This window comes from Tamandua tetradactyla, chromosome 1 (genome assembly GCF_023851605.1).
Source record: "Tamandua tetradactyla isolate mTamTet1 chromosome 1, mTamTet1.pri, whole genome shotgun sequence".
NCBI lineage: Eukaryota > Metazoa > Chordata > Mammalia > Pilosa > Myrmecophagidae > Tamandua > Tamandua tetradactyla.
The window spans coordinates 44,591,944-44,616,763 of NC_135327.1; the positions used below are offsets into that span (position 1 = coordinate 44,591,944).

The 24,820-nt window shown below is 41.0% G+C and overlaps 1 protein-coding gene and 1 long non-coding RNA gene across 4 annotated transcripts in view; one reads left to right on the forward strand and one right to left on the reverse strand.

Annotated features, from left to right (window-relative positions):
- The first annotated feature begins 327 nt into the window (after nt 1–327).
- Nucleotides 328–24,820, forward strand: part of LOC143646113 (uncharacterized) — a 47,462-nt gene continuing 22,969 nt past the window's right edge. The window contains exons 1-2 of the long non-coding RNA XR_013157296.1: nt 328–435; nt 3,017–3,162. This is a non-coding gene — a long non-coding RNA (uncharacterized LOC143646113). The remainder of the gene's footprint in view (nt 436–3,016; nt 3,163–24,820) is intronic.
- MACROD2 (mono-ADP ribosylhydrolase 2) overlaps nt 20,307–24,820 on the reverse strand; it is a 2,249,967-nt gene continuing 2,245,453 nt past the window's right edge. For 2 of the 3 annotated variants that reach the window (XM_077115113.1, XM_077115108.1), the window contains one exon: nt 20,307–23,801. The gene's annotated coding sequence lies outside the window, so the exon portion shown is untranslated. The remainder of the gene's footprint in view (nt 23,802–24,820) is intronic. The other variant, XM_077115111.1, reaches the window with a different exon arrangement.

The window sequence follows — 24,820 nt, forward strand, 5'->3', positions numbered from 1 at the left end:
TATACTCTAAAATTATTGCAGATCCTAAAGAGTTTTTGCTTTTTGTGGGCTAAATCTGTAACTACTTAACATGCTAGAAATTAAAATAAAGTAACTTTAAGATCTAAAAATAACAATAATAAATTCCATATATGCGGACATAAATAAATTTAATTAACTTGTAGTTTCCAAACAAAAAACAATTTGGTGAGAAGAGTAGCATTGCAATATGTTTTTTGCAAATCTGTCAGATCTCATAAGAGCAGGCTGGATGCTCATGATTGTTTCTGCATTTAATCTATTGTGATATCACACATGTCACTTCTAGAAAATTCCACCACACACTCATGAAATTGAGACTGAAAAAAGCAAGTCACCGCTGAGGAATATGAAAATAGTTTTGACCTTGTGGACCAATGAGGATCTTGGAGGTTCCCAGGGTTCTGAGTCACGGTAGTATGTGAACACAGATGGTTCATATTTACCTTTCTCTGGTTGGTTCCAAGTTGGCAGTTATTGGTCCAGTGCTGGTTATTTGGGGTTGATTGTTTATAGGGATTGTGGTTTGGCTTCCTGGAATGGTTGATGCAGATAGTAAGTAGGTCAGGGTTCAATTTTCATATAGGGTCTGGCCATGATCCTCCTGTATCTTCAGTCTAGCAGATGGAGAAGCTGAGGCTCAGAGCAGCTTGTAACTAACAACTCCGTGGTTAATAAGTGATACAGCTGGATATTAGCTCCAACACATAACTACTTAATCAACTAACTACTTGTAAAAAACAAAAGGCAGCATTAGATATAGGCTAAATAGTAATACAGATGAGTTGGTATAGTAGTATAAAGAGGTACATTTTGACTTCATGAAGAGAGCCTCAAAGAACAACGGTCATTTTGATAGAACGGGGATTGGGGGAGAAGTCCATGTAGGCCAGGAGAACAGCATGAGTTGTGGCAGATATTGATATGAAGCCACGAAAGATGGCTTTCTGGTTATGAAGCCCAGTTTCACCTTTGCCAATGAGGAACCTTTAGAACATGCCATAGGCTTGGTTTCCTCACCTGTAAGTATTGCTAATAATAAGACTTCACATGTTTTTTTTATGAGAATTCAATGAAATGATGTATAGAAAGTATTCAGTTTAATACTTGGCCCTTTTTAAGTTTTTGAGGAATATGAGCTGCTTTTTTTTTTTTTCTTTCCAGCTATGGGCAAGAAAGGGGCACATCATGTTGTACTGTTCTCACTGTTACATTAATTTCAGCCCAAATGTATAGTGCCCTTTAGAGAAAAGTGAAAGTACACACAGATACTTGTCCTGAGTCTTTGAGGAGTGCCTTGATCATGAGCCCCACTGGGACTCTAGAAGGCATAGCTTTTGTCTCTGGATTCTGTCTCCCTGTGGTGCCAGTCATAGCACTGGTTCTAAGTAAGAAGCCTAAAAATATTCATTGAATTGTATTGTGAATTCTAAATTCCATCTAAGTGGCTTCAGGTCAAACTCTAGGTTGCAAGGGTTATTTTCACACTCCTCATTCTTAGCTCTCCTGCTGTTCCTCTTCTAGCACTCTACTTGAAGCCCCCTGAAATGCCTAATGCTTTGTTTCTGTATACCCTAGTGCAGCAACTGAATTGCCCTGCTCTCAAATTTGTCCTTTCTCAAAGCTAGTTGTACTCCCTGTACAATGAGCCATTTATGCTAACAAGAAGAAGAGCTTCCAGCAGAAAGGTACCACAAGAGCAAAAATCCCCAAAAGGAAACAATGGCATTTTCAAGGAAAAGAAAAGAGATTTGGTAGATATGTCACTTATGTCTTCCAGCCCTGGGCCGGTTTCCCAACTTTGTAGGAATCTCCCATTGCCAAGAGACAGAGTCCCCATTTCACTAAGTGAGAAAAAGATGAGGGTGATGCTAACTCGCATTTTAACAGGCTGAGCAGAGGATATGACTTAGGCCATCTGTGTGCTCCTGCCTGGGCATTGAGTCATGAGCAAATTATTCAAAGATGAAGGTTTAGAAAGATTTAGACCTAACCTATAACTGGTGAATAAATGCTGAACACAATCACTTTGAAAACATTTGCATTTAACAAATAAGCAAAAAGGAAATGGCATGCCAGAAACCTGTGGCTGGATCAGGAGGGGCCAACAGGGTGTCTCCCTCAACTCGGACCTTGCAAGGATGAGCTGCATCTCCTTGCATGCTCAGTGACCTACACATTCCATCTCCATTTGCTAGGGGTGCTGTAACATGGTACCACAAACTAGATGGCTTAAAACAGCAGGCATTTGTCTCTCAGTTCTGGAGGTTACAAATCTGAAATCTGTACAGAGAATTCTTCCTTGGCTCTTCCTGGTTTCTTGTGGTTTGCTGGCAATCCTTGGGCTTAAATCTCTACCTCAGTGGTCACTTTGGTGTTCTCCCCTGTGTCTGTCTGTCCCCAGTAATATTGGATTAGAGTCCATCCTAATCCATCTTGGCCTCATCTGAACTAATAACATCTTCAAAGACCCTATTTCTGAAATTCACACTCTGAGGTGCTTGGGGTTAGAACTTCAGTGTATCTTTTTGGGGGATGCAGTTCAACCTGTAGCAACCACTGAAATCCCTGGCCAAGGGTCCCCTATCAAAACTGCCTTTTCCTCTATGTCCCAGGGGTCTGCTATAATTCAATGTTTATGAATTGAGTTATTAAAGTTGAACATCATGACAAGCTCAGGGTAGAATAAATTCTGAGCACTATTACTGCAGTAAAGGGTGTTGTCAGAATTGCGCTTACTTTTTGTCTGTTGCTCTTACGTTGCTATCTTACAACTGACTTAGGAGTACCATTATCTGGTGTTAATGTTGAAGCTTCCCATGTTTATGGATTGGTGGTCCTTCCATGAAAAGATTTGATGATCTCTGACAATTTACTCATTTGGTGTCTACGGTTTCACTTGTTGGGATTTTTAAATAAAAATGTTTAGATACGTGTAAATGAATAACTTGTAACATATTGTAGATACAAAAAGCATGCTGTTGTGATTCTATTTTAGGATTTTAGGTTGCAAAGCGTCATTCCAGATCTCTGGTGTCAGGAGAACAGGTCTGGAGATCCCAAAGTGGCATCGTGGACCCCGAGGTTTGGAGGGAGGGACTCCTGCAGGGAGCCCAGTTGGTCCTTTCAAGGGAAACAGCAGAGGTAAAAACACACAACTCTCCATATAGCCCATTTAATATTGCCTTTGTATTTGGGAGGATATTGGTTCTGTTGCTTTAATAAAAAAGCAGCTTAGGAAGAGAGAGACTAGCATTTCAAATTGCAACCAGATTTGGTGTCTTTAATGAAAATTGCCCTCCACACTCGACTTTAACCCAGCAATCCTTATCAACACCAGAAACCTGGCTCATTAATTAAAACTGCCCTTGAAGTGAGCTGCATCCAAAATGACGATTGGCTGGAGAAAAACAAACAAAAAAAAAGATCTGTTGAGAAAGGAGGAGGGTTGAAGGGCTTTTGGAGCTAACTGCATGGGTGCATCTGGTCAGTTTAGATTCTGGGGCCTCAGGCTGACACCCAAGGACTCAGAAACCTCCACTTCACTTAGGACCTTTTATTAAGATGTCCCAGCATCTAGAAATCACCCGTAAATATAAGACAGATTCTTTCTCAAAGCAGATGTGAGAACCTCATGGTATAGCAAAGAGAAGATAGACTGTTTTAGATTTATAAAACACTTTACTGTTGAGAAATGAATAATCTGGGCTTGGAGATCAAGATGATGCAATTAACAGGTTGGGAAATGACAATTTGAGCCCAGGTCTGTGTCACATCATAATGTGTGTTAATACTTAGCACAATGCTGACATTGATTAAATGCTCAAATATCTGTTAGTAGACTTAGTAAAAGATCATCACTGGGTATCTGTAAGGTTTCAGGCTAATGGGTGATGACAAATGGAAATGAAAACTGCCACATATGCTGTTATTATTTAAGATGTGAAAAATATAAGTAATCCCTCCAATCAGCATTCAGTATTCTCAAATATTTTTAGTGAAAAAGATGAGTTTATAAGGGCTTTGGGCTTATTGTCAACTCCATCCCCCATGGAACACTTTTCCTGAGTGTTCTAAGTTGTTCAGTGTGAACTCTATTTTTTTTTAACTTAGATCTTGATGATGGGCAAGGTTGTATATTTAGGTGATGGAAAATGACTGAGGCTCCAGCGTCTGATAGCATCTGGTGACGCTGGCCTGAGAGATTTAGCTGAAAATGCACATCTCCAAAGCAACTTTTTTTTCCCCTTCAAATATCATTTGCCATTTATTTCTGCCTTTCAGGATGCTATAATTGCATTTTCCTATGGAAATGTCAAATCAGGCAATGAATACAGTATGATTATTGCTTAGGAAGGAAGCAAAACAGGTGCTTGCTGGTGTTAGAAAGAGAAATTGGAAGGCTGACTTTCCCAGAGCACCAGGTGAGCCTTGGCTACCTAGGCAGTGTGTCTGGTAGGAAAGGAAAAGGATGAGTTCAGTGCCCAGGCAGACAGGGTTCAGTGTGTGTGTGTGTGTGTGTGTGTGTGTGTGTGTGTGTGTGTGTGTGTGTGTGTGTGTGTGTGTTGGTGGAAGGAGGTGATGTTGAGATGTAGGTACAAGTTCACAGGCTGTATTGGTAAAATGTATGATGTTTTGAGACTGAATAAAAATCAAGAAATTGGGTAGAAAATTGAAATAGATGAGTCCCTTCTGCCAGAGCTCACATTTGTACACACAGGATCAAATCAATTCTTGCTATTAAACTGCAGCAAATATTGCTGGTTCAGCTTTCCTCAAATGGTGGCTTTAGGCTTTTATATAAAAAGATTCTGATACCTAAACCATGGTGACAGCTTCGCAACATCAATTTTATCTAGATGGCTTTTTTTTTTTTTAAATTTGTTCTGGTCAACAAAATATCGATGAAATACAGGAAACAGAAAAGGTTGTCTATTTTAAAAATAGTCTTATTGATATGTAATTATATACCGTACAATTCACCCATTTAAGTATATGGCTTTTGGCATATTCACAAAGTATCGTGCAAAGACCACCACAATCAATTTTAGAGCGTTTTCAGCACTTTAAAAACAAACTCTGTAGCCTTAGAAATCACTCCTCAACTACCGCCCCACCCCCATCCCCAACAATTTACCCCCATCCCTACACAGCCACTAATCTACTCTGTCTCTATAAATCTATTCTGGAAACTTCACATAAATGGAATAATACAGTGTGTGGTCTTTTGTGCCTGACTTCTTTCACTTAGCATAATATTTCTAATGTTCCTTCAAGCTGTGGCATGTATGAGTGCTTTCTTTTTATGGTCAAGTAATATTCCGTTGCATGGATATACAGCATTTTGCTTATGCCTTTTCCTGTTGGCTATTTCGGTGGTTCTCCCCTTTTGGCCATTATGAATAATGCTACTATGAACATTTGTGCACAGATTGTGGGAACATGTTTATATTTCCACTGGGCATATACCTGGGTCATATGGTAACTCTATCTTTAACCTTTCAAGAAAGCTGCTGGACTGTTTTCCAAAAGTGGCTTTGCCATTTCATAATCCCAGCAGCAACATACAAGGATTGCAGTTTCTCTACATCCTCACACATATTTCCCTTTTTAAAAAATAATTAGCTGTACTGATAGGTATGAGCAATATCTCATTGTGGTTTTGATTTGCATGTTCCTAATGACGAATGAGTATTTTTCATGTGCTCACTGGATATTGATATGTTTTTGCAGAAATGTCTAAAGGCCCTTGCTCACTTTAATTGGGTCACTTATCTTAGTATTAATTTGTAGAATTCTTTATGTATTCTGATTATGATGCCCTTATTAAATATGATATGCAAGGAATTCTTTTTTTTCATTGTTTGGTTTATTTTGAATTCAGAAGAGACTTTCACTTCTCATATCCTAAGAAGGCTTTATCAATGCCAAATATTGGGAATATGCTTTATAACTGAAAATAAGATTCTCATTACCAAGAAGTTAGCACAGATGGTGATTTTCAGGTGCCAATCAGCTGATGCAAATTAAGGGCTCATGTATTTCTCACATCTTGTGGGTGGTGTTTTCACTTTTGTTCTTTGAAGCCCCATAATTTTAAATTGTGTATGTTCAATTTGTCTAGTTTGTGCTATTGGAGGAAAACATAGCCAAATCCACAGATATTAAGATTTAAACCTATGCTTTCTGTGGAGAGTTTTATAGTTTTCACTCTAATATTTAGGTCTTTGACCCATTTTGAGTTGGTTTTTGTATATTGTGGGTGGTAAGGGTATCTGGTATAGGTGGGTAGGGTGAGAGAGGCCATTACAAGGAATTTGTATTTATTTTCAATGTGACAAGAGCCGCTGGAGGGTATTAAGCTGGGGACTTATTTCCAGGAAAGTTAATGCAAACTAAGTATATTATTAATTACTGTGAATCTTAAAGTCCTTGGGTTGAAAGAGAATAATCTAAGCAGGAAACACCTATTTACAAGTGATCCTCGCTCTGTGCTTGTTTATTTTCCTAATGGCATTTTCTATTAATCTTATTCGATAAGTTGTGTGCTTAGAAAGGTTTGGGTTTATTTGTCATTGTGATGGTGTTCAGTTAAAGCTATTTACAGAATTTTATGGGCTTTAAGAGAGGAATGGCTGCAAAGGGTATTTTGCTGCAGAGCTGACAGGGTTTTGGCAACTTACCATGTGTAGAGAATGAAATAGAATAAGGTAAAGACCACACTATGTCTTCAGGTTTGCCTTCTGTTGTGACATCCTCCAGTTTTACTCCTACTACTTTTTCTCAGCTTATGTCCCCTGAAACAAGACAGTGAACTCTTTGAGGGAAAAGTCCCTGATGCTGCTGGTCTGGGGTGTCACATGTTGAGAATATCTGGTCTAGAAGTAAAAACACACATGTCAATAGGTGACTAGCAGCAAGGTATGGTAATTTCAACACACTGTACAGTGGTAATAGGAGAGGGTCCTGGATCAGAGAGGGTTTCCTGGAGGCGACACTGGAGCTGGGTATAGAAGGACAAGGCGGAGGATGGGCAGGACTGGTGAGGACACTAGTAGTCATAGAGAACGTGCACAAAAATAGACAAAGATCAAAGAGCAGGGTGCATTTGGGGGACTACAGAAGTTTGATATTGAGAATATAAACTTAAGGTAGTCACCATAAGACAAATAACTGCTGTGTGTATATTGGGGATGTGTGGTAGGCCACTAGACATCCAGCTCTGTAGCTCGAGGGAGGTCCCAACAGATGGCAATTTAAATAATGGGAATGATCAGATGGCTCAGAAGGTATAATGTGGAAAGACCCAGGGAGTAGTTAAAATCACATTCCAAATACTATTGCTGCATTTAAAAAAAATGCCCCAACCTTTGAAGCATAAGGGAACGATACCAGCTTACTGTGCTTACAAATGTACAGTTTGGGCAGGATTCACTAGGGGGTGGCTCATCACTATTTCACTTATCTTCAGATGGGGTAGTCTGACTCCAGGGAGAGGATCCACATCCAAGATGGGTTTGAGGAGTTCTCAAGTATAGTTCACTTATACAGTTGACAAGTTGGTACCTTCGGCTAGTTGGAAGCTCAGCTGGGGCTGCAGATCAGGGGCCTCCGTTCTTACCGGGGCCTGTCAAATGGATGCATGGGCTTCCTCCCAGTATGGTGGCTGGGTCCCAAGAGTGGGTGTTCTAAGAGAACTAGAAGGAGACCTGAGACCTATGCCTAGCTATACTTCTTTGGCAAGCCTGTCTGGATTTCATAGAAGGGAACATAGACTCCACCTCTCAACAGGAGGAGTATCAAGGTCATGTTGTAAGAAGAGAATGTGGAGGGGAAATAGCTGTTGTGGCCATCTTCAGTAAATATATCCACCATGCCCTCTACTTCTAGGGAAAGACTGAGGGTGAGTATGAGCCCATGTATCCTGTCTCCAAGTCTAGTGCATCTTCCTTTATGCTTGGTTTACTGAGTGATCCATAGAGCAGCAGCATGAGGGTACTTTGGAATTTGCTGGAAATGCAGGGTGGCAGGCCAAGCTTCAGAAACTATGATGCCTGGGTGATGTGTCTGCACAATAGAGCTCAGAAATATTTCGATGCTACACACTGGCTCCTCTGGCTGCTGCCCCATGGCCTTGTCCTAGAAGCCAAGGGCTGGGTGGTTTTCCCCCATGTGCCTCCTCTCAAAGTCCACTATGCACAATGTGTTAAAACCACATCCCACAGAGACATCCCAGAGGCAGCTGCAAGTGCTTATGAAGCAGTGTGACATGCTTCCTCTCATACTCGAATCTCTGGCAGGGCTTTAGGGAGAGAGAACTTTTCTAGGTCATAGGCAAACATCCTCTGCCAACTGGCTGGTCCCAACTAACTGGCAGCACTTTGGGAGAGCTGTTCAGTTCATTACCTCCTGGGCAATGGCACAGCCAGGCTTGAGGGAAAACGACCCATTCAAAGCACCTTTGGAAGTCCCATTAATCCCAATGGGCCAGGATACAGGCCTTAGGCCTTCTGTTCCTGGTGACAGATTAAAAAGTTCTGTTGTCACTTTTCCAAGTTGACTATAAGCAAGGAAAGATCCCACAGCTATATTCCATGCTGATATATATGGTTTCATAATCAATTATAAACCCTAGTGACGCAAAGACTGAAGCCACCCAAAATTGAAATTCTTAACCTCTGTTTATATATATATGTGTGTGTGTTTGTGTGTGTATTATATTACATGAAATTATATAAAAACATATAAATTATATATTAAACACTATATAAATAAATATATATATTTAAAATATATATTTAAGCTCTGATGTTGTGCCAGGCTCTGGAGACTTGATGCAGTAGGGATTAATATCAAAGTAGAAATCCATGTGGGTAGGCTATGAAATGCGGTTGGTGGCAATGAACCTTGCCAGCCACTTCCAAGCCTAAGTTCTGTAGATTGGCTGTAACTGTCCCTCTCCGCCACCCCTTGCAGTTGAGCTGCTGCAAGGGATGGGGCCACATAAGGACTTGATATTGGCAGTGAGAGTCTGAACTGGCCAGCCTTGCCCAGTGCCAGAGTGCCTGATGGATGGAAGGCAAGCACCCGCCTAAGGCGCAGTTCCCTCACAGTCAGGGGGCCAGGGTTTTCTCTACCACACACAGACAAATCCCACTCCTATGGTGTTTCTGCCTTTCAAAGTTGTTATACAGACAGATGCCCCTGGAACCCTGAGCCCCCAAAGCTAAGTAGGATTGGTTGTGCTCCAAGACTCAGCCCACCTCTTCTGCCACCGGATCCTGCAGCCTCTTGGCGCTGTTCCTCTTATCTCTGCGTTTCTGACTTAACCTGCTATGATCATCCCAGGATCTTGTTTAAAAAAAGAAATTCAGGAAGGTTCTGGGATATGGCCAGAGAGCTGGTATTTCTAACAAGCTCCCGTTAGAAATGCTGCTGGCCACAGACCATGCTCTGGATAACAGGGGTCACAAACTGTTTCTGTGACTAAGGTTTTCTGGACACAGCCATGCCCACTTATCTACATGTTTTCTATAGGTATGCTCTGGCTACAGCAGCAAAATTGAGTAGTTCTAAGTGAGATCGAGGACCCACAAAGCCTAAAATATTTACTCTCTGGCCCTTTAGGCGAGTTTACAGATTCCTGCTGGAGAGTAGACCCCGGGAACTGAACCAGGGCTGCTCCTTCAAGTCACCTTCAAATCACCTTCAAATCACCTGGGGCACTTTCAAAAACATTTACCTGCAACTCAACTCTGCCCCCCACCTGCCAAGATTGTGATTTACTTGCTCCAGGGTGCAGCCTGAGTCCTGCTCTTGAGGCTGCCAGGCATTGTCCCTGTTGAAGACCCCAGTGGGTTAAATGGAGCATCATTTGGAGTCCTCCCTTCCCTCCTCTCCTTGCCTCCACCCGGGTTTAGTCATGTGATGTTCATTTTTAGATCTGGAATTTGCAGCTGATTTCTGCAGCTGCTTTGGGAACAGACTTCCAGGAGAAGGTTAGAATGCACAGCTGAGCACTGTGGCTCCCCTCTCCTCCCCGCAGCACATTTATATGCAAATAGCCAAGAGCTTTGTTTCTGCAAGCAACTAAAATTAAATCAGAATCCAGAGGTCTTTTTATGTTGCCTAACCTTCCATGATTTTTCCCTTTGTGTTTCTGGGTGCATTTCTACTGGTCAATTTTGTTTTCCTCTTGCATCCTCTAGCTCCTGGTCAGCCTTTTTGCTTTCTCCTTATTAATTAAAGCAGATTAAGCCTCATTTTCCTGTAGCTGCATCTGCAGGAAGAGGTTGGGATTTAACTTTTGCCAATTTCCATAGGGAAGGGTGCATTCTGCTGGGTAGCAGTGAGATAAATGTTTGAAAAAAGAATATCCCTGAGACTGAGAGTGGAGGCAGACACTTGTCTGAGGCTGGGAGTGACCTTGAGATGCTGTCTTTCTCCTCTTCTTTCCCCAAGAGGTCAAGGGCAGGGTTTGGGGAATAAGAGCTGCTTTTAAAGCTGATCTCTAGTAGGAGGAAGATAAATTCTTCTAGATTAACATCCTCAGAGTTTCAGCAGATTCTTAAGACTGTGATCTTTCTCCCTTTTTTCAACTTCTTTTCTGGTCCTACCCACATGTGATGTTAACTCTGTGTCACCTTGGCTAGGCCATGTGTCCAGCTGTTTGGTCTAATGTTGGTCTAGATGTTACAGTGGAGGAAGTTCATAGATGAGATTAGCGTCTACAAGCAGTTGACTTGAAGTAGAGGAGAGTACCCTGGCTAAGGCAAGTGAGACTCATCCAATCAGTTACAGGCCCTAAGAGCGCAGGACTGAGGGTTGTAAGAAAAACACAAAGTTCTGCCTCAAGACTGCAGCCTTTCACAGTCTGAGTTTCTAGCCAGCAGCCTTCCCAATCGAGTTTTGGACTCAAGGCTTGCAACATCAATGTCTGGCCAAATTTCCAGCCTGTTGTCTGCCCTACATATGAATTTTAGATTTCTCGGCAATCACTGGAGTCACCTCCTTAAAATAAGTTACTTTACATAATATTCCATTGGTTCAGTCTCTCGGGAGAACCTTGACTGATGGACCTAAGGAGATTCCCTTTGGGTCTGGAGCAGCAAATGCTAGTGGGAAGAGCACTTGATGTGCCCTCTCAAGTGGGCTGGCGTCACAGGCAGCTGGAAGGGCTGTTTTGTGCCCCTTCCACATTCTGTCCTGGGCAGAAGAAAATGTTAAGGCAAAGTCTCCTGAAGACTTTTAAAATCCAAACTGGGGATGCTCAACCCCGGTTCCAGTCTAGAATCAAGTGGGTGACTCCAACCTGCCCCAGTATCCAGGATGGAGACCTAATAGGCCTTGGGCATGGCCTGGGCCATGGTACTCTCCACCTAACTCCCCATACATTTTATTCTGAAATAATGTGGGCTTTCGAAGTTGCAAAAAGTACGAAGCATTTCTATGTAGGCTTCATCCAGCTTTCCTAAATGTTAACAAATGATATAATTATAGTTTGAGCAAAAGTAGGAAATCAATATTGATATAATATGTTGTATAGACCTTATTTAAGTTGTCAGTTACCTCACTGATGTCCCTTGCCAGGATCCCATGTGGTACTTAGTGTCCTCTTTAACCCCAGAGGGTTCCTTAGTATTTCTCTCTCATAACTGAGAGAGATACCCTTGAAGAGTGCTGGCCAGTTATTTTGTAGAATGTCCCTTAACTTAGTTTTGGGCAGGGCATGTCTAAAAAGCTCCCTAGCTGATCTCAATGTGCAGCTAAGACTTAGGGCCCGATCCGAGTTCACTGGAGGAAGTCCACTATAATAAATTATCCCTGGGGGTCAAGGTAGGGACTGGCCCACAGAGGAAACACAGATAAACCACAGATGAACCTGATCCATTTATGGTGGAGTCTCTATCCAGGTTTTTCTCCTAGACCTGATCTTAAATCTCTTGTCTCTCTTTCATCTTCTCTATCCAGGTCCCTGTTTATCAGCCCACCTCCCCTTGTGCCATGTTGACATGAATCCCTTCGGAGTGGGATCGTGTCCCTCCTCTACTTAAAAGCTGGCAAGTGTCAGCTCGTCTCCTTCAGAAACACCCCAGAGTTCCACTATGACCCCCCAGGCATCTGTGATGGGGCTGTCTCTGCTCACCCTGGTCTCATCCCAGCCCAGATTTGGTTCCCTCAGGAAGCCAGTGCTCAAAGCACAGTGGGGGCCACACGGCTGGCATCCTCATGTCTTGGCCTGTCTTTACTCCCCATGCCTATCCACCCCTCCTTCAGGGTCTTCGCTTCCCCTCCCTGCCCCACTGGGAAGGGGTCTTTATCAGTTTGTATCAGCTCTGCATGCCAGACCCCAGATGGGTGGCTGCTGCTTAGCAGGGGCTCAATATTTATCTGTTAAGTAGACCAATGAAAGAAGTTAGATAAAAAAGAATTTAAATGTAGTTGGACTGACTGAGAGGTGATTCCATTTATGACATTGAGTAAGATTACTTCAGCTTGCCTTATTCTTTATTGGTCACCAGCTTCCTGTTGTATAACCACCCCTCGCTCTTTGGCCTCTCCCATTTTCTCATTTCATCTGCCTCTTCTGTACAATAAGAGATGGCTCTTGAGATGAGACCACCAGTGACTCCCTCTCCTTTTGTTAAGGGCAGGATGGGGAGCAGATTGCCAAGTACACATGCCTCCTTTTATTCTTATTGCAGTTATGAGCTGTGAAAAGAGCTTAGATGTCCAGTGGGGCCCTGGCAAACCTTATTGCAGAAGTTTCTCGAAGTTAAATTCCTCTGATGTCTGAAAGGAAGGAAAGAAACCAAATTCCCTTGTTATTTTAAAGATAATCACCATTGTTTTTATGTGCCAGGTGCCCAACTTGTAAGTGGAAATAATTATCACTATTCTATAGACGTGGCAACTGAGGTTTAGAAAGGCTGTCAACTGGTAAATGACAAGGCCGAGATTGCAAGCCAAGTTTGCTGCTCAAACCGGTGTTCTCAGTCCTCTCCAATGCTTGGATAGCTGCCTGTAAATCAAATGGGAACAGGGGAAGGTGGCACTTTGCTGGCAAAAAAGCAGCTCTGGGTTGCTTCAGTGATGGGAATAGCACAGACGCTGTGGCTTTAGAAACTGAGAATGAGTCGCACAGTTTAACCATTCCCCAGGTCCCTTTGCTCAATCTCGCCTTCACCAGGACCCTCCTGTCAGTCATTTCTGTGTACTGTCTTTTGGTGGTTCTCTAAGTGGGGTCTCTGGGGAAGCATCAGCATCAGCACCTGGGAGTTCTCTAATGTGCAAATTCCCGGCTTCCTACCCTTGACCCTGTGAATGATAAACTCTGGGGATAGGGTCCAGGAACCTGTGATTTAACAAGCCTGCAGGTGATTCTGCTGCCTGCCCAACTCTGAGAACCTACAGTACAGTAAAGATAGAAATCTCTGGCTCTAGACTTAGGATGTTCAAATAATAGCCCTGCTGCTTGCTAGCTGTGTGGCCTTGTAAAAATTACTCTTATTGCCAGCTTATACCCTTACAAAGTAGGGCCAATAACTGCACCTGTCTCAGTGTTGTCAAGATTAGATGTGTTAACACATTTAAAGAGACTTGAACATACATAGTGCTACTCAATGTTAACTCTTTCTCCATTTTCTGTCCATATTTTCTGTTCACCAGAAAAAGGCTTTTTTTTTTTCCTGCTTGGCCTCTTTAAATAGGACCCAGCATCGTTGAAATGGCGTAGTCTTTGCTGAGGCTGCTAACGCTCTCAGCTGAGCCGTGTGTTGTCAGCATCTGATGTCCAAGATGGAACCCAAAGCCTGAGGATTGTGTTTCAGATGATTCAGGAATCACTCAGACTACACAGTGGCAGCAAAAGGCATTTGGTAATCAAATGTGATATGGGTGTGTCTTTGGACTCAGCAGATAGAGTTCCGTGGACTGGCTGTGTTGAGCTCTTCAGTGGGAATGACAAGCACTTGTTTGCAAAGTAGATGATTACTCGGAAAGGTTGATTATTTGAGACACGGTGATATTTACCTAGCTTTCGCCTCCTGACTCACATCGCAGAACCACGTGGCATGGCTGGGATGGAAGGGGCTGAGGGCCAAGGCAGGCAGAAAAAGCTCAGGAACAGAATATTTGAAAACTGATTGTGATTCAGATCACAGTCCAGCCTTGTCAGGAGGCCAGGGAAGAACAGGAAAGCTGTTCTTCTCTAGAAATTTCTGTAAACTGCCTTTAAAATACAGGGCCTTTCCCCTTACATTCTGAACTAAACTTGGGCTGACTAAACTGGTTGATTCATCCATTTTTCTAAAGATGTTTAGAGAGGGAAAATTGAAAAGAACGAGGGCTTTCTATAGGGTAGAAACAGGATAAAGTTATTTTATCTGCAATACTAAATCATGATTCATGGCCAAAAGAATTTGAAAATGAGGAAGAGTGGAAACATTAAATTTGCCTTCATAGAGATCAGCACATGTTGTAAAACTACAGTAATTAAAATAGAGTGGCATAAGAGAAACCAAAGGAAAATGTAGCCAAGAAAACAGATTCTTGCGTAGCTATGAAGTAAGTATATGTTAAGGGAGCAGATAAACACTTTGTTAAGGGAGTTGGATGTATTGGTTCATAATTGGTGTTTGGACTTGTTTTTAAAACACTTGATCAAGTTAATTCCCACTGACTACCAAAGTAAATTCAAGGTACATTAAGGATGTAGCTCTAGAAATGAAACCATAAAAATAAAACAAAATATAGGTGCACATCTGGAATACTTCCCTATCACTAGACAGGGAGAGATTTTTGAAGTGTGAAAGCTATAAATTCTAGGTCCTAGAAAAATCTGCCACCTCCCCTGGACTATGCCTTCTTTCGATTTTCTTAACAAATGAAGTCACTTCAAGGACAACAGGGATAGAGGCCATTCAAAGGTTTATTCTACTTGGTTCTTAAGTTCCTCTCGAAGACCATGCAAAGTAACTTTCATATTTTCCCCACCCCACTATTAAGCTCTCTGCTCAAGATCTGGTTGCTTTGATGATCTAAGCTGTCCAGATGATGCCCCTTCTCTCATTTGGTGGAAATAAAGGCCTTGTCCATAGCTCACAAAATTCTTTAAAGGCAGAAGCATAGCTATGAAATCATCAAACACATTTCATTTTCCTGCTGGACATGTGATTCCATTTTCTAGGAGGTAGCATGAGGTTAGGTGACTGAGTTGTGGCCAATGAGGCATGGGCAGAGGTGACTGAAATCTATTCTGTGCTTGGCTTATCGCCATCTCTCTTCTTGTTGCCTGGTCACCTTGGAGGCAACATGCGGTAGGTGAGAGCACAAAAGAGTAGAAGAAATAAGGGCTCCTGTTTCAGTGCCTGAAGGAAGGCTACCTACTTGCTGGGATGCAAATGAAGAGTCAAACCTCACTGTGTTCAGCCATTAAGAGTTCACTGTTTTAGCAGCTAAACTAGCCAGTCTTATCTAATGAAGACCCCTTTCATCACCTACCCTTGGGCAAAAAGGTTACCCCAGGGTAACATCAAAACACAATCATTGCTTTGTTTGAGGCAGAGTTAAAGGACAGATCTTTCAATTTTCTTTGTGCTACACAGGGAGTAGACATACTTTCCAAACCAGAAGTTCTCACAATGACTTTGCAAACATTGTTTGCTCCCTCATTGTTTTGAATCTTAGCTTCTGGGAATGAGTGCAGTGCCTCCTGTTAACTTGTTTAGTAGTCCATTTAATTTCTTCTTTTCTCTTCATAATTTTTCCCCAGGAGAAAGACATGGGGGGCATGATCAAGTAGCCCCCAGTCTTATAAAAGGGAACTTGCTGAGTTTCTCAGAACAAAGTATTGATCAGAATTCCTTCATTTATTCAGCTGATATTTAATGAGCATCTAGAATGTCCTAGAAATTGCTCTGGTGCTTGGGATACTTAAGTGAATGAAACAAGAATCCCTGCCTCGGCCTGCTGGTGGGAGGCAGCAGGGGTGAAGCTGGGATATTCTTCTTCCTCTTTGCTTCAACAGTGCTTTGGGCACTGGCTGCCTTTGTTGTTGTTCTTTCAGTTCCCTCCTTCCAAGGTCCCACTGCCTGGCCCCACGCCCCTGACTGTCTCAGTGTCTGGTTCTGGTATCGCTGCTTCTTCCTCTATTCTCCTAGGCCTGTGCGGCATAGGGGTGGGTCAGTAGCACTTTCTGCTGCTGCTGCTCATCTTTGGGTTGCTTTGCCAATTGTCTTCCCAGTGTCTCTATCACTTGTGTAAACAATTCCCTTTGTTAATTTTCCCATGTTTGAAATACCTCACATGATTTGTATGCCTAATGAGATCATGATTACAACTTCTATTACACAAACTGGTCTTCTCATCATCCTCAAATACCTCTTGACTTTTTATGTTATTCTCTTTCTTATGTTTTTCTTCCACTTGGAATAATCTCTTTTGTCCCTTTAAGAAATTCCCTTTTTCCCAAAGACACAAATCCTGGTTTTCCTACAAAGACTGCCCTGACCATTTTAGCCCTAATATCTTTATTTTTTGACTCCTTCTAAATTTTGTTGTCACTTGAATGATTTACCAAGTAGCTCTCAAAAATGTATATGTATGTTTATCTCTCTCATGCAGAACATAAAATCCCTTAAACATAAGACTTGTGTTTTAGTCTTTGTCATCTAAGTATTATCTGAAACTGTTAATGCTCTACAATGGGTTGGCAAATTATGGCCCATGAAACCATTCTGATCCTTTGGTTTTTGAAAAGTTTCATTGAAACATAGCCACATTCATTAATTTACATATTGTGATGGCTGCTTCCATGCTACAACAGGGTTAGGTAGTTAGGACAGAAACCAAATGGCCTGCCAAGCCTAAATTATTTAGCATGGATGGTTCTTGCTGGCAAAAGATTTGCCAACACTGTTCTATAAATATCTTCTGATTAATTGATCAATGGCCAGAAAAAATCAGTATTTATTGAGGGATTACTACATGCAAGGTTCCAGTGGTAGAAAAGCAACTTGGTTGCCATGGAAGAGAAAGAAAAAAAGGTATTTCTGTTTTCTAAGCTGATTAAGCTGCTGCATTTACCTTATGTCATGCATTGCTTCTGTCAGTCTTTCCATGATCAGGGCTAAACCAAGAAATTCATCCATCTGTTAGGGAATGATGAAAATGTAAAAAGAGATTCCAAATGCTCCCATTTTACAATAGAAGGGAAATGTACATTATCAAACTGTATTATAAGTCATGGGTAGAAAGAACTAGATATGAGTCATATGAAGTTCCCACTCACCAAGAGAGGGGGAGGAGTATTGAGTTGGGCAGAGGTATAAAATAGAAGTATCCTGTCACCCCCTAGATGAAACCCTGGCTACAGGGTGGTGGGAAGCTAGAGAGCTTTAGGGAATTCACGGAACTTATAGGATGTGGGGATAGGGCTTACTCCTTACTTTTCGGGCGTTACCCAGAAAAATTGCAAGATAGACTCTCACATACACACACTTTTGGTGTAGTGGAAGTGCAATATGATCCACATGGAGGTAGGTTAGAAATGGCTGAGCGAGGTGCCTAGAAAGGACCAGGACTGGGCCTGCTTTCCCATTGTCAGTATGGGTGGTTTGGAATCAGAAGTTCCCAGGTGCTTCCATGGGTGAAAATGTAGAGGGCAGCCTAGAGTTGAAAGCCAGTAAGCATTCCCCAGGGGTCCTGCAGCATGGAAAGAAGGTGATTCCATAGCAGATACACTGGTTTGAGTAGTCTCAGCTGAAGGCCAGTTGCTGTGTTTGCTTGAGACTCAGATAATGAAGTGCATTTGAGAGCTGAGCTGGCTGCGTAGAGAGGATAGAGAGGATAGTGTTTGAGTTTCACCAGCCTCAGGGCCAAGAAGCACAAAAATTAGGATCTATTAGAGTGATGATGCAGCCTTGAAGTATAAACCAATCACCCCTCCATTATGAAACAGAGTTTCTTTCTATTCTCAACCCTTATCTAAGATATGATGGGGTTGGAGGGGTGGGCACAAAAACTTAAGTGGCAAGAAATAGTGGGGAGTTTAAAACTTGAATCCAACTAATTTTTATCACAAAATTAATATTTTAAACTGGAAAAGACAGATATCTTTAATTGACAGAATAAATTCTACCCTGTAATCTCCACTAACCAGTTGGATAAAGGGTTGAGAACAAGATAAACTTGGTTACTTGGGGGGTGGGGGCGGAAAGGAGTACATCTTTTTTTATATATTTGAGTGGTGACATGAATTTTTATCTATTCCCTATAAATAAATGATTGCAATGTACTGTGAATTTTTTATAGTAGCAAACATGGGGTTGGATAGGCAAATACAAGTTGGGATGGGGAACTGCTTTGAAATAGAATAGTTAGGGAAGGTGTGTCTAAGAAGTAATATCACAACTAAGATCTTAGGGATGACATGTACCAGCAAAGCAAGAATGGGAAGAAAGCATTCAAGTTCAAAGTCCTAATGGCTGGAAAGTACTTGACATGTTCTAGGAGTGGACAGAAGGTCATTGTGCTGGCAGCATTTTTAAAGTTGACTTACACATGATAAGTTTGCTACTTTTAGTTTAAATGCTTTGATGGCAAATCAGTTAGTATAGGCTCAATCATGCCATTCTAACTAATGATCCCCCCAAATCTCAAAACATGACTTTATATCTTACTCATATTACCTGCCCAATGTGTGTTGCCTGGAATGCAACTTTGTCTTCATTCCAGGATCTCTGTTGACAGAGAAGTTTCTGTTCAGAATGTTGTTTGTCCTGTTGTAGAGGAAAAGGAGCATCTAAGCTCTTTAAGCATCTTCCTGGAAGTGACACGTTCTATTTCTTTCCACGTAACACTGGACAGAGCAAGTTACACAGTCAGGTCCAATTTCACTGGGGAGGGCAAGTGTATATTTGTATAACTACCTCTTTATGATTTTATATTCTATGCTTGTTAACCAAGAGTAGAGCTGTACCTTATTTTTCTGTATTCAAAGATTCACTAATTGATAGTAGAGAAAAGATGACTTAGAGATTGATACTGGGTCAGTATTTTGTGTCTCTTTAAGAGCTCAAATCACCCACTTCTCTAAATTACAGTAAAAAATTTCTGTTACCCCCCCATAGCTCTTTCACTTGGGTACAAAATTTAAATCAACTTCAGTAGCATAGAACTTCAAGTTTACTCCCTAACTGTAAAGATCATTTATCCCTTTGGTAAGGGTCCGTGTATGTAGAAAGGGTCTAAGAACTGGAGACCCTTCATTTTTCAAAGGCTCACAGTTGGGCCTCAATTTTGGCAAGAAAACTTAAAGGAATGCCATTATTCCTTTTAGTCCTGAGACCTACTAGTAAAGTTAAGCAATGCCTAATGGCATCTTTAGTTGATGTAAGGCAAAGGGGCAGAAATGTTGGAGGAGAAACACAAAACAGACCAACAGGCAGAGAGATGAAAAACAGAATGCAGAGTAGAAAATGCATCTGGTGTGGTAGAATTATGTCAAATTCTTTCCACTGCCACTCTGTAGCATTGGCATTGAGATTTGCCCATTGTAGCGTAAGACCATCTGCCTGAAATGTTTTCTCATCAAACCTTGTTCACTATTGGAAAAATCCTTCTTGAGTAAGACAATTATAAAATAAACAACATTTATTTTCCTTTAAATATCAAATCTGTTAAATATTGAGGATGAGTCTGTGTCTTCTAGATAATAAACCTGATAGCACCCTTTCTATAGGAAATGGAGGTTATTAAATTTGATGATACACATAATTTCATTTTCAAAAGAAGATTGACTTTCTTCTGTAGTGACTTTTGGTAGTCTGTTGCCAAACTCCTAACAATTATGTAATTCTATCATGTCTGCCACCAGAAGTTGGAGGATCTATGCCATGTTCAAATAGGACAATGACTGGCTTATCAAAGGTACTCAAAAAAAAAATTCCAGTGATGGATATTGGGTTTCAAAGAATGGACCCATGTTCATGGCTTATCTTGAATCTGAGAGGTTGTTGCCAAGGCAATTCATTATCTACTATTCAAATTCCTCTTAGACATTGAAATTTGCTTACCATTTTGAATTCTATGGTTTAAATTTTTGAAAAGCATGGTCAAAGAGGTAAAACAACAATAGTATTAGCCAGTCTTCATAAGGGAAGAATGAGGCTAAGTTAAAGTTGACTTTCAGAGGCAATTTTAGAGGCACAGATTTGCAACCAAATATATAGCTCATGGTTAATGAACAAATGTCACAAAACATGGGTAATTCCACCTTGTTCTCTCAAACAAATTTTATTTGTGGTCTGTTCTAACAAACATAGTATGAAGGCAACAGTTGTTTAAGTTTCTCAGTGTATGGCACAGATGAAAAGAAACAGATTTAGAAGCAGTCCAGCATTTAAATGATGGTTTAACGAGAGGCACATATTTTCCTATTTAGCAGATATCAGAAGACATTTTTTCCTTGCAAGCAACAGACTACATTTATTTGCATTAAGTAAAAACATCTTGATCAAGAAAATTACTTTTTTTCTGATTTTCCTTTATATCACAAATGTCCAGGGTAAGGCAAATCCTTAATGAATCGTGTGATAAAAACCTATTCCCCAAGAAAATATTTTGAACTTATTCTGCCAACTTAGTTATTTTTCAAAGCAAAACCTACATGCACCACATATGGAGAAACGTCTTTTCAAATCAAGTGCATTGAGCAGAACTGTATTCACAAAGAGGCTTTTCAGTGTTTCATAGAAAGATTTACAATTAGCAGTGATGATTAATATGTGACCCAGTATCACAGACAGTGTTTTGGATGCTTTCTTTGTTAGCTTTCATGAAAGAAGACTTGTCCATCATCTGAATAGTTACTAGCTAGAGGAAATACCCCTTCATCTCTCCTACAATGAGTACCTTTTTAATTAGAACTATGATGTCAAAAGTCTGTTTTGATCTTCTGTGTGCAAACACCACTATAGAGGGTTGTTTTCTTCCCTCCTGTCACCCCTCCTGATTAATAGCCTGGTTGAAGTGTGGTTGGACGTTGACAATGTGCGTAGTTCGTGTGTGGGAGAATCAATCAGCTTTTCACATGTATTCCATCGTGCAACTTGTACAGTGACAGCACCAATGGAATAGAGGTTTCCTTTATTAGAGTGCCTTTGATCTGGCCAATAGCTAGGTTTTTAATATTTTGCCATGGAAATGAAGTCATCTTTGTTCTTTGTCTTAAAGCATGAAATCATATAGCCAAATAGCAACCAAGAGGCATAACAACACAAAATAAAAATACAATCTCATCACAAAATGAAGTTTAAGGAAATAAAGGAGTGAAGCTGACGATATTTACTCCTTCTTTTAGTATCTTAGATTGAAAGCCTGGTTACCCCTGCCTATACTTAAAAGGGATAAGTAAAATGATTATCATTAATGATAAGAAAACCAGGACTGAAATAATCCCAATGCCAGCTGTTCCTAAGTAGGGACATTCGGTCTCTTTATCTACGTCCATTAAAAAAAAATCCCTGTCCCTCTTGTCTCATGTCGTTTCAACTGTAGCTCATTACTGATCACAAGCAGTATTAACATCTGGAAGTCCATGGGAAAATGTTCTCAAAGCAGGTTGCCCTTGTCAAGCACTTTGCAAGAATGACAACTTTCAATTAAGTTATAAAGGTGACATAAACCATCAATATTTGGAAGGCATTTGTTTGAATTATCTAAAAATAGCCTCTTTTTTGCTTTTTCAGAAACCTATGTCTAATGGCGATAAAGGAAGTATATACTTCCATATTCAACTTTAGAATGACAGAGGAGAAATGGCCATCTTTGAACTTCATGAGGCTACTTATATATTGTTGCTGGGTTAATGAGCAGCTTTTAAAAAAATACGGGATATTGGGGGTGTACGGGTAGTTCAGTAGTAGAATTCTTCTCTGCCATGCGGGAGACCCGGGTTCAATTCTCGATCCATGCACTTCCCAAAATACAAACAAGAAAGCAAAACAAACAAATCCAATAAATTGTGCTGCAATAACAGGATACTCACATGGAAAAATAATGAGATGTGACCCCACCATACAGCATACAAAAAAAAAATAGGATATTAAAACATATGTAGAAATATAACTTGCTAATTATTCTAGTATGGCAAATAAGCCATTCAGAAAGGACAAAACAAAATTCATAGGGAGACAAGAGGGTGACTTTTTCATAGAGGGAAGGGCAAAACTGGAGAATTTCATTAATATTTAGAAAGAATAAAAACTTTCTATTCTAGAAGTACTCCATTTGATGAACTATGTTTTTCCTACTGCCAAAGAATAAATAAAAGCAACTTAAAATTTCTAGAGCCCTTCAAAGGCAGGTGAAATTAAGAAGATATATGAGAAATAACAGTTTCTACAAACACACCAAGGATGTGGTGCAGCAACCCCGGGGGGCTGCGGGAAGCTGTGTGTTCCCTAAAGAGGATCACAGCCCATGTTGGCTCTGGGATAGCTATTCCTGATAACTTCTGACTTTTCCTGGACCCAGCATCCTTCTTACCTTCTGTACAAATAGCATCCAGGGTTATTGCTGCTGCTCCCCTTCCCAGCCATAATGAATGGTTTGCTGGGTTAAGGGATCATTGGTGAAATGAGTTTTAGACTTGATGTGAGCAAACCATGCCTTTTCAAAGTAAACCAGAACTGTAACTAAGAGCTGCTCTGATTTCAGATGAGATTGTAACTTTGTGGGATCATCAAAGCTTGGATAAAGAAAGCCTGTTCTTTCATGAAAAGTATAAATCAGGAGAAATTTCTAATGGACTTGTTAACATCTGTAGGATATGTTTGGATCCTAAATGTAGAGGCCCTCCTCTCTTAAGAATTACTTAACCAAAATGCCTAGAAAAGTGCCATCTCTTAAAATTGTGCAGCACAGGTGCCCATCTTCTTGGTGGGCTCCACACAGAAGAATATGGTAAAGATCTCTTGAAACAGATGAGCTCGGCTGAAAGCTAATGCCACAGAACACACCAGCCACCTTGGCGGTAAAGGAAGAGACTCCAGGGGCTGCCAGGTCCCAACCTACCTTGTTAAGCCTTTGCACCCAGCTCTGGATTAAGTTCTGCTTCCATATTTCTCATCAACAATGTGGAACAAAACTATACGTTGGGAATCCCTAAACGAGGTAACATTTTCAGTTCATCTTCCTACACCTTTTCCATGTGACTTGTGAGGGTTTTGCCTGTTTCAGTCCTGCCTCCTTTGTCTGTAGGTTATACCAGTGTAGGGCTTGCTGCGTCCTGAAAGGGAAATTTAGCCTACAGTTTAAGAAATAATCATCTTTCTCTTTCTCTCTCTTTCTTTGAAGAAATCACTGTACGACCAGCTTTGTGAAATAACAGAGAAAGCAGAGACAGGGGCCAGGATACACATGTGAGAGCTGCACTGTGCCATTGTGACCCTGGGGCAGAGTTTTGAGAGAAAAGATAGAAATAACAGGGACAACGCCTAAAAGATATGTGAACATAGGTCCCCCCACCAAATTAAAGGAAACTACTTCCTTTTTTTTTTTTTTTTCTTCCTGCAGGTAGACAGAATAAAATGCAGCTGGAAAAATTTAGAGCAAAGGATTTCCCGGTCCTTGACTGGGACTTTCCTTCCCACCCCCCATACCCACCCTCCTCCACAGCCTGCTGTCTGCCCATTCTCCCCAGGGCAAGGAGAGGCCACCCAATGCTGAGGACTGTCACTTAGTTCCACTTCATTGTTCCTTTGCTTCATCTTGTGCCCCTGCTGAAGACAGAGAAACCATTTATTAGATTAAAGGCAGGCATTTCATGGTCCTAGCAAGGAATATCTTTTTAATGCAGCTATTTAAATGTCTCTTACCCCTCAAACAAGCTGAGGAATATCCTATTTGGCTATCAAAGAGCTGTGTGTATCTGAGGTATGATTGCTGGCACGGGTTATCTTGTAAGAGCCCATAAATCACTGCTAACAAATGCCTACCACTTTGACAACTTGCTTCAGCAGATCTGAAGGATGAACTCAACTATTCAAAGTATACTTTGACAAGTCTAACCTTGAGCCCATTTTTCTTCCCTTTTTGGGTCCATTCACATATTTGAGTTTCCAGGGATCAACATAAAATAATTGCATAATGACTGATTTGTGAAAGTCATTGATCGCTGGTTTCTTCCTTATTCAGGATCTGCTGTTTTCTAGCAGTGAGCGCTCCGAGAAGATACCATGCCTCTGAAGAGCCTATATGCTTTATTTTTAAAACTGAGGTTTAATTCACATATACAGAAATGCACAGCTCTGAAGCATACAGTTCAATCCATTTTGATCACTAGATCCTTTTAACCCATACTACTAAGATATATAATATTTCCCTCACCTCCGAAATTTTCTTCCCCTTCTCTATTAACACCCTACTTGTGCTAGGAGCAACAACTATTTGGATTTCTGTCACCAAAGATTAATTCTGTCTGTTCTAGAACCCCGTATAAATGGATTCATACAAATGCCTCATGCGTGGCCCTTTCAGCCCAATTATGGATACAAATGTTCCTTTTTATTCCTTGACTGTCATTCCTTTGGGTGCCTATATCACATTTTGTTGATCCATTTTGTCAAACTTGGGGATACGAATGCTGCTATGAATAGTGAACAAGGTTATGAAAACTGTTGTGACTATCATGCAAGGTTTCTCTGCTTTCATTTCTCATGAAAATGCCCGAGAATGGAATTATTGGGTAATAGATTTACTCTTAACTTTATAAGAAGCTGACAGTTTTCTAACATTATTG